This window comes from Balaenoptera ricei, chromosome X (genome assembly GCF_028023285.1).
Source record: "Balaenoptera ricei isolate mBalRic1 chromosome X, mBalRic1.hap2, whole genome shotgun sequence".
NCBI lineage: Eukaryota > Metazoa > Chordata > Mammalia > Artiodactyla > Balaenopteridae > Balaenoptera > Balaenoptera ricei.
The window spans coordinates 45728676-45743240 of NC_082660.1; the positions used below are offsets into that span (position 1 = coordinate 45728676).

Sequence of the window (14565 nt, forward strand, 5' to 3'; positions counted from 1 at the left end):
CTAGATAGAGGAAATCAGCGGGTGTTGTTTATGGGAGGAAAACTTAATACAGTCCAGGGATGAAAGAGCTAAGGAAAGAGTCTTACAAGTGGCAAAGCCTTGGTCAAGTCTTGAGTTAGCTAAGCAAACAAGAGGAGGGAGCAGTCATCATGCCAGGAAGAAGGAGCAGAATGTGAAAAGACACAGAGATATGGGAGATGATGTTATAGTTGGGGAGTACATGCAGTTGAACATGGGCATAGCATAGATTGGAAGCTTGTGTGGAGATAAATACGGTTATATTCTAAAGGGCCTTGTTCAACCAAATTAAGGAGTTTGGATTTTATCTTAAACACAATAGGGAACCTTGAAGGGTTGTGGTGAGTAAGGGTTTCATGACCAGATTCAAGTTTAAAAAGAAGACTCTGGTTGTAGTGTGGAGAACAGATTCAATTCAGGAGGTGGAGAACATGGAAAGACTAGAGGTAGATAAACTAGTTGAAGGACTATTGCAGTGAACACATAAGTGAGGAGAAATGTGAGAAATTTTCAGTAGGTAAAAATTGCCAAGACTTGGTCAATTAGATACAGAACTGAGTAGTTGAGAAAACTGAGTTCACTGGGAACTATTTACTTATATAGAGGTACACAGGAGGAGAAGCAGATTTCATCAGGTGTTGGAGGTGGAGGTTAATAAATTTAACACATACATGTGGAGTTTTTGAGATATCTGTGGGGGCATACAAATATCCAGAAAGCAGTGGGATATATGAGAGAGTAGTATGGGATAGAATGAGATATTTAGAAGTCTTACTTGCTAAGTAAAATCATGAGAATGAATTAAAATCACCCAGATTGTACAGTGTGAGAAGAGTAGAGAACCTTGTGTAGAATTCTGGAGAATATATACTTAAGGGGAGTGGAGGAATAGAAAAGAAAAAAACAAAGAAAAACTAGGGGAAATATAGTGTTACTGGAGCCAAAGGAAGAGGAAATTTTGAGAAGGAAGCAGTGTTCAACAGTGTTAAGTACTGAGGAAAGGCTGTACTGGGTTGAATGGTGTCCCCCCCCCCCCAAATTAATGTCCACTCAGAACTTCAAAATGCAAGCATATTTGGAAATAGGGCCTTTGCAGATGTAACTAGTTAAGATGAGGTCATACAAGATTAAGGTAAGCCATAAATCCAATAAATGGTGTCCTTATAAGAAGGCCATGCAGACGCAGACACAAAGAGAGAAATGCTATGCACAGAAGGAGGCAGAGATTAGAGTGATGTGCCTATAAGCCAAGGAACACCAAGAGTTGCTGGCGACCACCAGAAGCTAGGAAGAGGCAAGGAAGGATTCTTTCCTAGAGTCTTCAGAAAGAGCATGGCCCTGTTAACACCTTGATTTCAGATTTCTAGCTCCCAGAACTGTGAAAGAATTTCTGTTGTTTTAAGGTATCCAGTTTGTGGTATTTCTTTATGGCAGCTCTAGCATAGTAATGCAGAGGTGAAGTAAGATAAGAATAGGAAAAAAGTTCATTGCTTTAAATAATTAACAGGTCACTGGTAATATTGGCCAGAGTCACTTGAGGAACATGGTGAGGGACAGAATTATATTCTTATGAGTTGTGTTGTGAATGGAAAGTGGAAGAGTAGGAATAGTGAGTGTAGACAAGGTAATTTAGCTATGAAAGAAAAAAAGGGTAATATCTAAAGATAAACATAGGTCTGACAAAGGTTATTTTCAAGATGGGAAAGATCTGAGCTGGTTTTCAGACATAGAGGGTGGACTCAGGGCAAAGAGAAGGATAACAGGCTGATAATATGTGAAAAAAGGAGAGTGGAAATCAAAAGTGCAAAATTTCTCCAGGAAGTAGAGGGGAATGAGGACCAGGCCACAAGTGAAAGAATTGGGTATGTCCAAGTGAGGAGATAAACGTTTTAAATGCATATCCCTTGAGTTTCAGGGAGATGAGGATAGAAAAAAAGTCCTTTAGACCCATCTATACAGGGTCTTCAATGCTGGAATGAAATGGCTGGACTTAATTCTGGAGGCAATTGCAGCCTTTTTTGAGAAAGGGAATGACATGACCCAGGCTAAGCACAATTGAGATCTCATAATTCATGAGGTTTACCCAGAGCACAATTACTGCTGATTGAAATGAATACAGAGATGTGCTTTAGGGAGATTCATTTGGCAGAATTGCAGAGAATGGGTTAGAGGGCATCCAGACAAGAGGTAATGAGTCCCTGGCAGTAGCAGGAAGAAGGCAAAGGAGATAGATGAGTTGGATATTAGAAACACTGCAGAAGAAGCTCAGAAAGGGCTTGGGGACTGTTGGGGATAAAAAAGGGAATGGAAGAGGATTCTACAGTTGTGAGCTTGACTTACAGGGGTGGGAAATATGCCATGGTCAGAAATAGAGATATTAGGTGGGGAAGTTGGCTGAGGGGTAATACACACTTTGGAATGGAAATCTGCAGGTCAGAAAGAAGGTAAAGTTGGACAGAGGTATCTGGCAGTCTCCTGCATCTAGGAGAGAGGTGAAACACTTGGATGTGGATCAATTAATAAAAGAGTTGGCAGAGGGAAAAGATAAGGTAAAGGTTAGGACAGTGAAGGTACTTTGGGTGTAGGAAGATGATGTCTCCCTCAAGTGCAGGAAGGCTTCTTAGAGGAGGTAGCAAATGTGAGACATCCCAGAAATGGTGAAAAGAATGCTTAACTGGTAAGCAGAAGCTGCTTGTTTAGTCGTACCTCTGTCACTTCTAAGCTATGTGAACTTAGAGTCTTTTCCTGTCCTGGGCATTTTTTTCACGTATAAAATGGGGTTGCTAAATACAGTGATTAGAGAGACCCCTTTTAGCTCTGACAGTACATTTTCCTTTGATTGCAGCTTGACTTTAGTGGATGGCCAGTCTTTGGTTCAGCAGAGAAAGGTGAAAAACTTTCTAGGTCAAGGAACAACATAGAAAAGGCAAAGAGGCACACTCAAGGAACGAGAAGTAAACCAATTTGGAACTAGCTGTTTTTCACAACTTGTGCTATCCAACCTAATGATTAATCTGGTTGACAATTATTATTACGATTGATAATAACACCTCATCTATGTTGTTAAAAGTGCTAGCCATTAAAAGGAAATTTGTGTAACATAGTTTTAACTAGTATTGTACTCCCTGCTAAAGTCAGTACTTTAGCAGGGAGTATAAAGTCAGAAGGATAAGGACTGCCATCTTTTTATTTATTTGGGAAAAGGAAAAGAACAATCATTAAATCCTCCTTTGCCTCAGGTACTTTCATATATTTGACTAAAATGCAATTTCCATGAGGGCAAGATTTTCTCTTTAAATCTACTGTATTAACTGCTGTATCACCAATACCTGGAATAGTGCCTAGAATATAGTTGGCACTCGATAAATATTCTTTGAATGACTTGGGGAAAAAATATATATAAAATCTCATTTAATCCTTACAACAAACTTGCAAAAGAGGCATTAGCATTCTCATTATACAGGAGGGAAAAGAATGGCTAAAAGAAGTTATGTAAACTTGTTCTAAGTCATGCCAGGGTCAAACACAATAGACTATAAGCTATATATGGGCAGGGAATGTGTCTGTTTTATTCTTTATGGTATCCCCAGCAGTTAGCTCATTACCTAGATTATAGAAGCACTCAATAAATATCTTTCTTAATGTATATGTATAACTGATTCACTTTGCTATACACCTGAAACTAACACAACATTGTGAAGTAACTATACTCTAATAAAAATTTAAAAATATATATCTTTTTTATTGAAGTATAGTTGACTTACAATGTTGTGTTAGTTTCTGGTGTACAGCAAAGTGAATCAGATATATATATATATGTGTGTGTGTATGTATACATATATATAAACATACATATATACATACATATATATTCTTTTTCAGATTCTTTTCCATTATAGGTTATTACAAGATATTGAATATAGGTCCTGTGCTATATAGTAGGTCCTTGTTTGTTTGTTTTTTAATACATAGTAGTGTGTATATCTTTTGAATAGGAGGAAGCAAGCAAGCAAACACATACTTGTATGAACACAAATACAATTCATTTTGCCTTATACCAACCACATCATCACCCAAACTCAAAAGAATAATTGAATCTCAAGACTTCATCAGTTGGCCTCACATGTTTGTTGGTTCAAACATTTTGTGATTTTTTTTTATGCAGTCTCACTTGTAGACAGTGGTGGTTCTCTTTCAGTCCTTTTAATCTTTAGATAGTCTCAAGGTCTTCTTTTTGGAGGATGCTTTATACCTTCTTTTTGGAGGATGCTTCTTTTTGGAGGATACTTTAAACTTTTTCTATAAAGAGCCAGGTAGTAAATATTTTAGGCTTTGAGGGCCATATGTTCTCTGATGGAAATACTCAACTCTACCATTGTGGTATAAAAGCAACATGTAGATGAATGAACATGCCTGTATTCCAATAAAATATTATTTACAAAAACAGGTAGCGGGCCAGATTTTGCCACAGACCATAGTTTACCTATCCCTGTTTTATAACAGTACTTCAATTCTTCCATTTCTTGCCTTTCCAGGACTTCTCTAACACTGTGTCAACTGTGAAGCTCCTCCTATCCTTGGTATATTAATACATGACAGGACAAATACGGTTTTAATGAGTTGTAACAGTTAAACCCCTTCCATTTAATAATTGTAGATGGCAGAGGCATAATCATGACAGAGAAAGATCAGCTAGAGAGGTTGGCAGGTAGCCTGGACAAAGCCCCAAAATATGGTTCCTTCTCCTAATCATGTTGGTAGAAGATCTGGACATCAGGTTTGCAGGGACAAAAACAAGATTTTTTGGCTTTTTTTGATCAGTGAACCTAGAGTTGATCAGTTAAAAACAGGCTCACAAATAACCATACCCATAAGAGACTGAATGCAATCTCATACGCCAATTTAGGTGACCATGAAAACTATCAAGTGGACCAATTACTCATATTCTCTGCTTCCCTACTTCCCTACATCAGGATATGTAAAAAAAAATCCTGAGTCTTCATCAAGAATAAAAGGGAGAAGACTCAAATCAATAGAAATAGAAATGAAAAAGGAGAAGTAACCACTGACACTGCAGAAATACAAATGATCATGAGAGATTACTACAAGCAACTCTATGCCAATAAAATGGACAACCTGGAAGAAATGGACAAATTCTTAGAAATGCACAACATGCCGAGACAGAACCAGGAAGAAATACAAAATATGAATACACCAATTACAAGCACTGAAATTGAAACTGTGATTAAAAATCTTCCAACAAACAAAAGCCCAGGACCAGATGGCTTCACAGGCGAATTCTATCAAATATTTAGAGAAGAGCTAACACCTATCCTTCTAAAACTCTTCCAAAATATTGCAGAGGGAGGAACACTCCCCAACTCATTCTACGAGGCCACCATCACCCTGATACCAAAATCGGACAAAGATGTCACAAAGAAAGAAAACTACAGGCCAATATCACGGATGAACATAGATGCAAAAATCCTCAACAAAATACTAGCAAACAGAATCCAACAGCACATTAAAGGGATCATACACCATGATCAACTGGGGTTTATCCCAGGAATGCAAGGATTCTTCAATATACACAAATCAATCAATGTGATACACCATATTAACAGATTGAAGGAGAAAAACCATATGATCATCTCAATACCTGCAGAGAAAGCTTTCGACAAAATTCAACACCCATTTATGATAAAAACCCTCCAGAGAGTAGGCATAGAGGGAACTTTCCTCAACATAATAAAGGCCATATATGACAAACCCACAGCAAACATCGTCCTCAATGGTGAAAAACTGAAAACATTTCCACTAAGATCAGGAACAAGACAAGGTTGCCCACTCTCACCACTATTATTCAACATAGTTTTGGAAGTGTTAGCCACAGCAATCAGAGAAGACAAAGAAATAAAAGGAATCCAAATTGGAAAAGAAGAAGTAAAGCTGTCACTGTTTGCAGATGACATGATACTATACATAGAGAATCCTAAAGATGCTACCAGAAAACTCCTAGAGCTAATCAATGAATTTGGTAAAGTAGCAGGATACAAAATTAATGCACAGAAATCTCTTGCATTCCTATATACTAATGATGAAAAATCTGAAAGTGAAATTAAGAAAACACTCCCGTTTACCATTGCAACAAAAAGAATAAAATATCTAGGAATAAACCTACCTAAGGAGACAAAAGGCCTGTATGCAGAAAATTATAAGAAACTGATGAAAGAAATTAAAGATGATAGAAATAGATGGAGAGATATACCATGTTCTTGGATTGGAAGAATCAACATTGTGAAAATGACTCTACTACCCAAAGCAATCTACAGATTCAATGCAATCACTATCAAACTACCACTGGCAAATTTCACAATTTGTATGGAAACACAAAAGACCTCGAATGGAACAGGATAGAAAGCCCAGAGATAAACCCACGCACATATGGTCACCTTATCTTTGACAAAGGAGGCAAGAGTATACAGTGGAGAAAAGACAGCCTCTTCAATAAGTGGTGCTGGGAAAACTGGACAGCTACATGGAAAAGAAAGAAGTTAGAACACTCCGTAACACCATATACAAAAATAAACTCAAAATGGATTAACGACCTAAATGTAAGGCCAGACGCTATCAAACTCTTAGAGGAAAACATAGGCAGAACACTCTATGACATAAATCACAGCAAGATCCTTTTTGACCCAGCTCCCAGAGAAATGGAAATAAAAACAAAAATAAACAAATGGGACCTAATGAAACTTAAAAGCTTTTGCACAGCAATGGAAACCATAAAGAAGACAAAAAGACAACCCTCAGAATGGGAGAAAATATTTGCAAATGAAGCAACTGACAAAGGATTAATCTCCAAAATTTACAAGCAGCTCATGCAGCTCCATATCAAAAAAACAAACAACCCAATCCAAAAATGGGCAGAAGACCTAAACAGACATTTCTGCAAAGAAGATATATAGATTGCCAACAAACACATGAAAGAATGCTCAACATCATTAATCATGAGAATTGCAAATCAAAGCTACAATGAGATATCATCTCACACCGGTCAGAATGGCCATCATCAAAAAATCTACAAACAATAAATGCTGGAGAGGGTGTGGAGAAAAGGGAACCCTGTTGCACTGTTGGTGGGAATGTAAATTGATACAGCCACTATGGAGAACAGTATGGAGGTTCCTTAAAAAACTAACAATAGAACTACCATACGACCCAGCAATCCCACTACTGGGCATATACCCTGAGAAAACCATCATTCAAAAAGAGTCATGTACCAAAATGTTCATTGCAGCTCTATTTATAATAGCCATGACATGGAAGCAACCTAAGTGTCCATTGACAGATGAATGGATAAAGAAGATGTGGCACATATATACAATGGAATATTACTCAGCCATAAAAAGAAACGAGATTGAATTATTTGTAGTGAGGTGGATGGACCTAGAGTCTGTCATACAGAGTGAAGTAAGTCAGAAAGAGAGAAACAAATACCGTATCCTAACACATATATATGGAATCTAAAAAACAAACAAACAAAAAGATGGTCATGAAGAACCTAGGGGCAAGACGGGAATAAAGACACAGACCTACTAGAGAATGGACTTGAGGATACAGGGAGGGGGAAGGGTCAGCTGGGACAAAGTGAGAGAGTGGCATGGACTTATATATACTACCAAACGTAAAATAGGTAGCTAGTGGGAAGCAGCCGCATAGCACAGGGAGATCAGCTCTGTGCTTTGTGACCACCTAGAGGGGTGGGATAGGGAGGGTGGGAGGGAGGGAGATGCAAGAGGGAAGAGATATGGGAACATATGTATATGTATAACTGATTCACTTTGTTATAAAGCAGAAACTAACATACCATTGTAAAGCAATTATACTCCAATAAAGATGTTAAAAGAAAACAATTGTGAATCTTTCTTATGTGCCATAAGGTGTACTAGGTGCTGAGGACACAACAATGAATATGAAGCAGCCGATCCCCTTATGGTTCTTCTAGTCCAGGGGTCAGCACATTTTTTTCTGTAAAGGGCAAAATAATATTTTTTTGGCTTTTCAGTTGTGACAGGTTCTGTCACAACTACTGAGTTTTGCCATCATAGTGTGAAAGCAGCTATAGACAATATGTAAATGAATAGGCATGGCTCTGTTCCAATAAAACTTTAGTTATGGACACTGAAATTTGAGTTTCATATAATTTTCACATGTCATAAAATCCTATTCTTTCTTTTCCCCAACCATTTAAAAATACATTTTAAAAAACACTCTTAGTAGCAGGCCATCCCCAAAAATGTGATGGGTTGGATTTAGCCCATGGGCTGTAGTTGCCAACTCCTGGTCTGGTGTAATGGGGAAGATAAACGTAGAAACAGATTATTTCAACACAATGTGATAAAACCTACTAGAGTTCTATGGGAGCCAGAGAAAGTTCACCTAACTCAACCCAAGGCATCAAAGAAAGTACCCTAGAAACATCCCCAGAGCTGAATCTTAAAGGTTAATATAAAGGCATTAACTAAGGAAAGAAAGAGGAAAGTATGCTCCAATAGAAAGCAGAGAATGATCAGAGTCAGAGGTGACAAACAGCATGAAATTCTTGGGGAATGGTATTGCTCTAGCACAAAAGACAAGTGTCAGATGAAGTTGCAGGTATGGGTAGGGATGAAGATATACAATGCCTTATTTACCATGCCTCTGGGCAATGAAGGCCACTTACAAGTTTCCAGTAGGGGATTAATATAATTGAATCTGTATTTTAGATTTACTTCTGTGGCAACACCTTGGCAGACAGATCTGAGACAGCCAAGAGGCTACTGAAATAGTCCAGGGGAGAGATGATAAGGGCAATAGTGGTGAAAATGGAGGGAGGAGGATAAATTCCGGAAGTGTCTAAGAGGTTAAATCAACATGGCTTAGTGAGGGAGAACAAGGAGTCAAAAATGACTCAGATTTCTCACTTGGATGGCTAGATGGATGAAAGTACCACCAACTGCTATTGGAAAGGGAGAGAGCTTTATAAGCCAGATAATGAGTTCAGATTTACACACGTTGCCTTTCAGTTTCTGCTGGGTTTTCCTGTAGAGATGTTTACCAGGCTGCTGTGCATATGAGCTTTGGGGAGAGATCAGAACTAGAGATATAGTCGTGAGCACAGAATAGGCGAAAATGATATTTGAGGGCTTGATGATATTGAAGAGCAGCTGTAAAGAGAATGGGGTATGTGAAAGCTAGAAGGAGGTAAGGTTGTTATCAGAGAGTTGAATTTAGTCTTTCTCAGCTGATTCCTGAGAATTAAGCCCTAAGGCCTCAAGACAGTGGTTCTCAAACTGTAAGCTTTACACCTGGAAAGCTTGTTAAAACATATTGCTGAGTACCACCCTCAGAGTTTTGATTCAGTAGGTCTATGGTAATGCCCAATAATTTGCATTTCTAACAAGTTTCTAAGTGATGCTCGCCAGTAAGAAACACAGCCCTGAAGAATCCATTGTATATAATGAATTAACTTCTCTCTTCTGCATCTAGCACACTCCTAGTTATGTGCCATCCTTGGGAAAATTGAGATAATGGTCACTCAACTTATTTTCTTTCTTCTGTGATTCAGATAAGGAACTCCAATGGAGAAAGACTGGAAGGTGTCAGGGTTCCACGATTGAGTCACCAGACTCTAGCCTAGGTTAGACATTCAATAAATATTTGTTGACTGAAAGGTTGGCACAGTCCATGGTACAGTCGGGGGAGTGAGCTGCTGATATAGAAGGGTTTATCTCTGAAGTTGAGATCAAGGACCCATAAGACTAAAGTTTGTGATTCTTTACAAGAACAATGAAATCTTTCAGTATGACAGCAAGAACTAGGGTAGAGAAGATGATGGTGAAGCAGGTGCCAAAGTATAAAACGGAAGTGGGAGAATGACCTGCAGGCTGACAGATGACATTGGTAAGGAAATGAAAATGATAAAGCCTGCTTGTTTGAATTTCAAAAGGGATTTTTGTGTGAGGGTAGAGGAATAATGGTTTAGAAGTTGTCTGTGGAAAGCATGCCTAAACCAGGGCATGTGTATATACTATCCATCAAATTGTGTCTTAATTTTATCATTACAACAGTGCCCTGAGACTTTACCCACGTGATAAAAAAGAGCATCTACACATTTTCTCTTTCTGGACAGTTTTGTAATTTCCAGCATAAACAACTTCTTTCTTTCATACATATTTCCTACTAAGGTCATTTCTAAGAATTGTATGTGTTTGGTTGCTATTGTGAATGGGATATATTTCTCCTTATAGCTCCTCATTGGTTAATGTGGTCTAGTTTTAAATTAAATTTGTGCTTCTTTGACTTATCCTTTGAACTGGTTGTAACACCTTACAATTTCCTTATTAACGTTAAATAAAAATCTTTAACACATTCATTTTTCTATCGCTATGAGTTAAGATTTTACCTTTTTAAAAATTATCTTTTAACATTTGCAATGAATTGTTATTGTGCAACATTACTGAAGTAGATTTGATAGAATTTCATTTATAGGTTTTCCATCTAAGTTCAGAAATTGGATAGAATGTTCTTTTTGGAGCCGTTTGTCAGGTGTTGGTATCAGAGTGATGCTACCTTCAAAACCAATGTGAATAACTCTTCAAGATGTTCAATTGTATAACATTGCTATAGAATTGAATTTGTCTATTCCTAGAAAGTTTGAAGGGACTCGCTGATAAATACATCTGACCTTAAAGTATTTGTAGAAGTTTCTCTTTGATGATTGTTTCCAATGTTTCTACAATTACAGGTCCATTTAGTTTGCAACTTCTCAATAATGCTTGCCATTTAATATTTTATTAGATATTTTAAATTTCTCTGAGATTTTCAAATTTATTAAGGTACAATTTAGTAGTATCCTATAATTTAAGAAACCTTTGTATTTGCTCTTATATTCCATTTATCATTTAAATTTTATTTATAATTCATCATTGTTTTCTTGATTAAATTTGCTAGAGGCTTATCTACTTAATTCATCCCCCCATTAAAAAAACCCTACCCGTCGGCTTCATATTATATTGGATTCTTAGTCACATAATTTCATTCTTCATATTTAATAATGAAATATTTAAGGCTATAAATGTACTCCTGAATATTGCTCTCAAAGATTTGATAAGTCGTGATCTCGTTTTTGTTATTTTTTATTAGTCTGCCAGTGTTTCTTTGAGCTAATACTTGCATATAAATGTGTTCTGAAATATTCATGCAGTTGAAGACTTTTGTTTAAATTTGTTTTCAAGTTTATAAAAGTTTTACATTATCATCAGAGAACAGAGAAAGTGCGTCTACTTGCAAGAGTTTGCAAAGGTTTTCTTTGTGGCATATCAATGATCATTTTTTTAAATGTTACCAGAATATTTGAAAAGATAGTGTATTTGCTGTCTATAGAATATAATTTTTGACATTTATTAATTAGACCCTATGAATTATGGTTTTCAAACCTTTGAAGTACATATTTTAGGTCTACTTTATCTGATATAGTTAAATTATGTTAATGTTTCCCATATAGACATATATATAATTTTTCTTCTTTTATTGCAGGTTTTTTCTTTACATATTTAGATCCTTTTTTTTTTTCCTCAAACAATGGTTTCATGAATACAAATCCTTAATATAGTCTGTATCTTCTATTTCTTGGGACCAATGTGATTGTATGGTTATTGGTCCTGTTTTGTTTTCTTTTTTTCAAATAGATAAGTGACATGATTAGATGCCTATTTGGAGAATGGATTGATTGGAAGGAGGTGAGACTACAAGATTAGAAGCCAGTGAGAAGACTATTACAATGGTCCAGGTAAGAAATAATGAACAATTGGATTAAGACAAGGGCTACAGAGAGGTTTTTAGCAAGTAGAATAATCAAGACTTGGAATAACTTGGATTGAAGTGGCTTGAGGCAAGTGAGAAGAGTTGAGGGCAACACCTAGATTTCTGACTTAGTTAACCATTATCTAAAGAGCAATATAGGAGGAAGAGCTGGGCTGGCTTTTCAGAATAAGCCATTTTCTGAAGTTCCTTCTTTACATTCATCCCCAAACACTCAAGCTCAGACCTAAAGCTCAGTGTTGAATCTTTGTCAGTTGATTGCTTTACTCAAACCAAAGACTTTCTACCTTAGTATAAAACACTAGGCTAAATATTAAATTTCATGGAGATCACGTTTCTTTTATGTGCTGAGAGCTCTTTCATAAATTAGAAGAATAACTTGAACTAAGAAAGAAGGAATAAATGTCCTACACCATCCCCAGGGTAGTCCATAGGTGAAGGTTAAGTTTTCCACAAGAGGGCAGCATCACCTAATAAATTATGTCATTGAACGCCTCCTCCAGTAGGGGTTGAGATGGGGAAGCTGAAAGGGTAGACAACGTAGGTTCTGGGAGCCATAGGACCTGCCACACCATGAAAACCAAAGGGCCCGGCTATCTCCAAGGCCATAATTATAGCCACTCTTAAGTGACTGGTAGTGGCAGATGTCACCACAGCAGGGAGAAAGAAGACATGGAGCTCACCAAGGGAGGATGAGTGAGTGACACACCTGAACACTCTCATCCTTATGACTGGATCAGAAGCCAATGCTGATCATGTCTACATTCCTTCTAAGTGCTGGTATCTCTGTATAACCAGTATTTCTCAAGGGGCTTTATTTCCTGTCAGATCTTTTTCACCCCTAATGGTTTCCCAGCAAATCTTGTCTCTGAAGGTTAGGTTGCAAAGCACAATACAGTTTGATGATCTCCTTATTTCATAATGGTGGTTGGTTACTCCAATTATGCTTCTTTTATACCCTAGGGAAAGGAATGGGACTGAAATTCACTGAGAACCTATTATGTTAAAGGCATTTTACATAAATTGCCTCACCTAATCATCATGCTATTATATAGGAACTATTATTTCCCATGTGACAGAACCAGGAAGTAGCATACATGTGTCTATCTGATTCTAAAACAGAAACTTCTAAATTCACCAAGCTGCCCCTTTAAGAAGCCTTATTTAAAACCTAAATTATGACCTATCCAATACTGAGTCAGTGACAATGTGTCTATTGTATAAGACATTATTTAACATGTCACCTCTTACCTAGGTACATGGGCAGGCATGGCTTAGTCTTATGCAGGTAATATAATAAATCAATGGGAGGTAATATAATAAATCAATGGGATCCTATATAACTTCACCCTTACTAACTCAAAATCTTTCCCCTTAAGTATTCTTTCCTCAGGATAAATCATTTGCATATAGAGCAGGAGAACAATGGAAGAATTAAAGATGGCTTCTGTGTTTCTGGCTTGGTTGACTAAGGGCATGGTGGTCCCAGTCACTGAGATAAGGAGCTTGCGAGGAGAAGAAGATGATGCATTAGGTTTTGAGCATGTTGTGTGTGAAATGCTTCTGAGACATCTAAGTATAAATGTCTAGTAGAAGTTGGTTATAGGGGTCTGGGGCGTAAGAGATCTAGTCATCCACATACAGATGATAATTGAAACTCGGGGACCAGGTGAGATTTTCCATGGTATATTGATGAAATTAGAAAGGGTAGACCTAGGGGAAACACCAACATTTAAGGGATGGGCAGAGGAAGAGCAGGGGGTAGAGGAACCTCATTTAAAAAAATGAACAGAGAGATAGAAAAAGAACAAGGAAATGGGGTATCTTGAAAGCAAGAAAGGAGAGCTTCACAAAGAAGGGTGTAATCCAGAGCAACAATGTCAAACGCCATATGTAAGTCATATATGATGAAGACTAGAAATAACCCATTGACTCTGACAACTAGGAGGTAATACATATATTTTGACAAAGTAGTTTCAGTGGACTTCTGGGGGTCAAATTCAGAATGCAGTGGGTGGAAAGCTAAACGGTAGGTAAAGGTAGGTGAAGTAGAAACAGTGAGTATAGACTCTCCTTTTGAGAGACTGGATATGAACAAAAAGAAGAAGATGGGGCAGAAGCCAGAGGGGGAAGTATGATTACAGGAAGACACAAAATTTTTTCTAATAAAAATAATTAAGATGGAAAAACTTAGGCATGTGTATAGGATAAAGGAAACAAACTAACAGAAAGGGAGAAGTATGAGCTCCAGGAGTAGAGAACAAAGATACAGCAGCAAAATGAAAGGGAGACCTATGGTAAGCTCATCTATAGGTGGATGCTTTGGCAGCAGTAGAATGACTGTCCTTATCTTCCAAATATGTCCTTATCTTCCTCCTGCTTGTGCCACTCTACTTACCTAGAAAGCCTTTCCCCTCCTGATGGTTTCTTTGTCAAATTCTACCTGTCTTTTAGCTTAGATTCCACCTCCTCTATGAAGTCTTACCCTGACCATCTCTTCTGAAGTGCTTTCTCTTTCTCTTGAACTCTAAGAGCAATTTCTGTCTGAACAATTCATTTGACAATCACCCTTCACCCTGTGGAATCTCCTTTATGGCTTTCTTTAAAAAAATGTATTGCTAATTAATTTGTCTTATGTGTGTCTTTTCTCCCCTGTTAGACTGTACACTCCTCAAGGGCAGG

The 14565-nt window shown here is 37.4% G+C and overlaps 1 protein-coding gene across 2 annotated transcripts in view; it reads right to left on the reverse strand.

Moving 5' to 3' along the window:
- Positions 1–14565, reverse strand: part of SHROOM4 (shroom family member 4) — a 199620-nt gene that overhangs the window by 80684 nt on the left and 104371 nt on the right. The gene's annotated exons all lie outside the window — the stretch shown is intronic.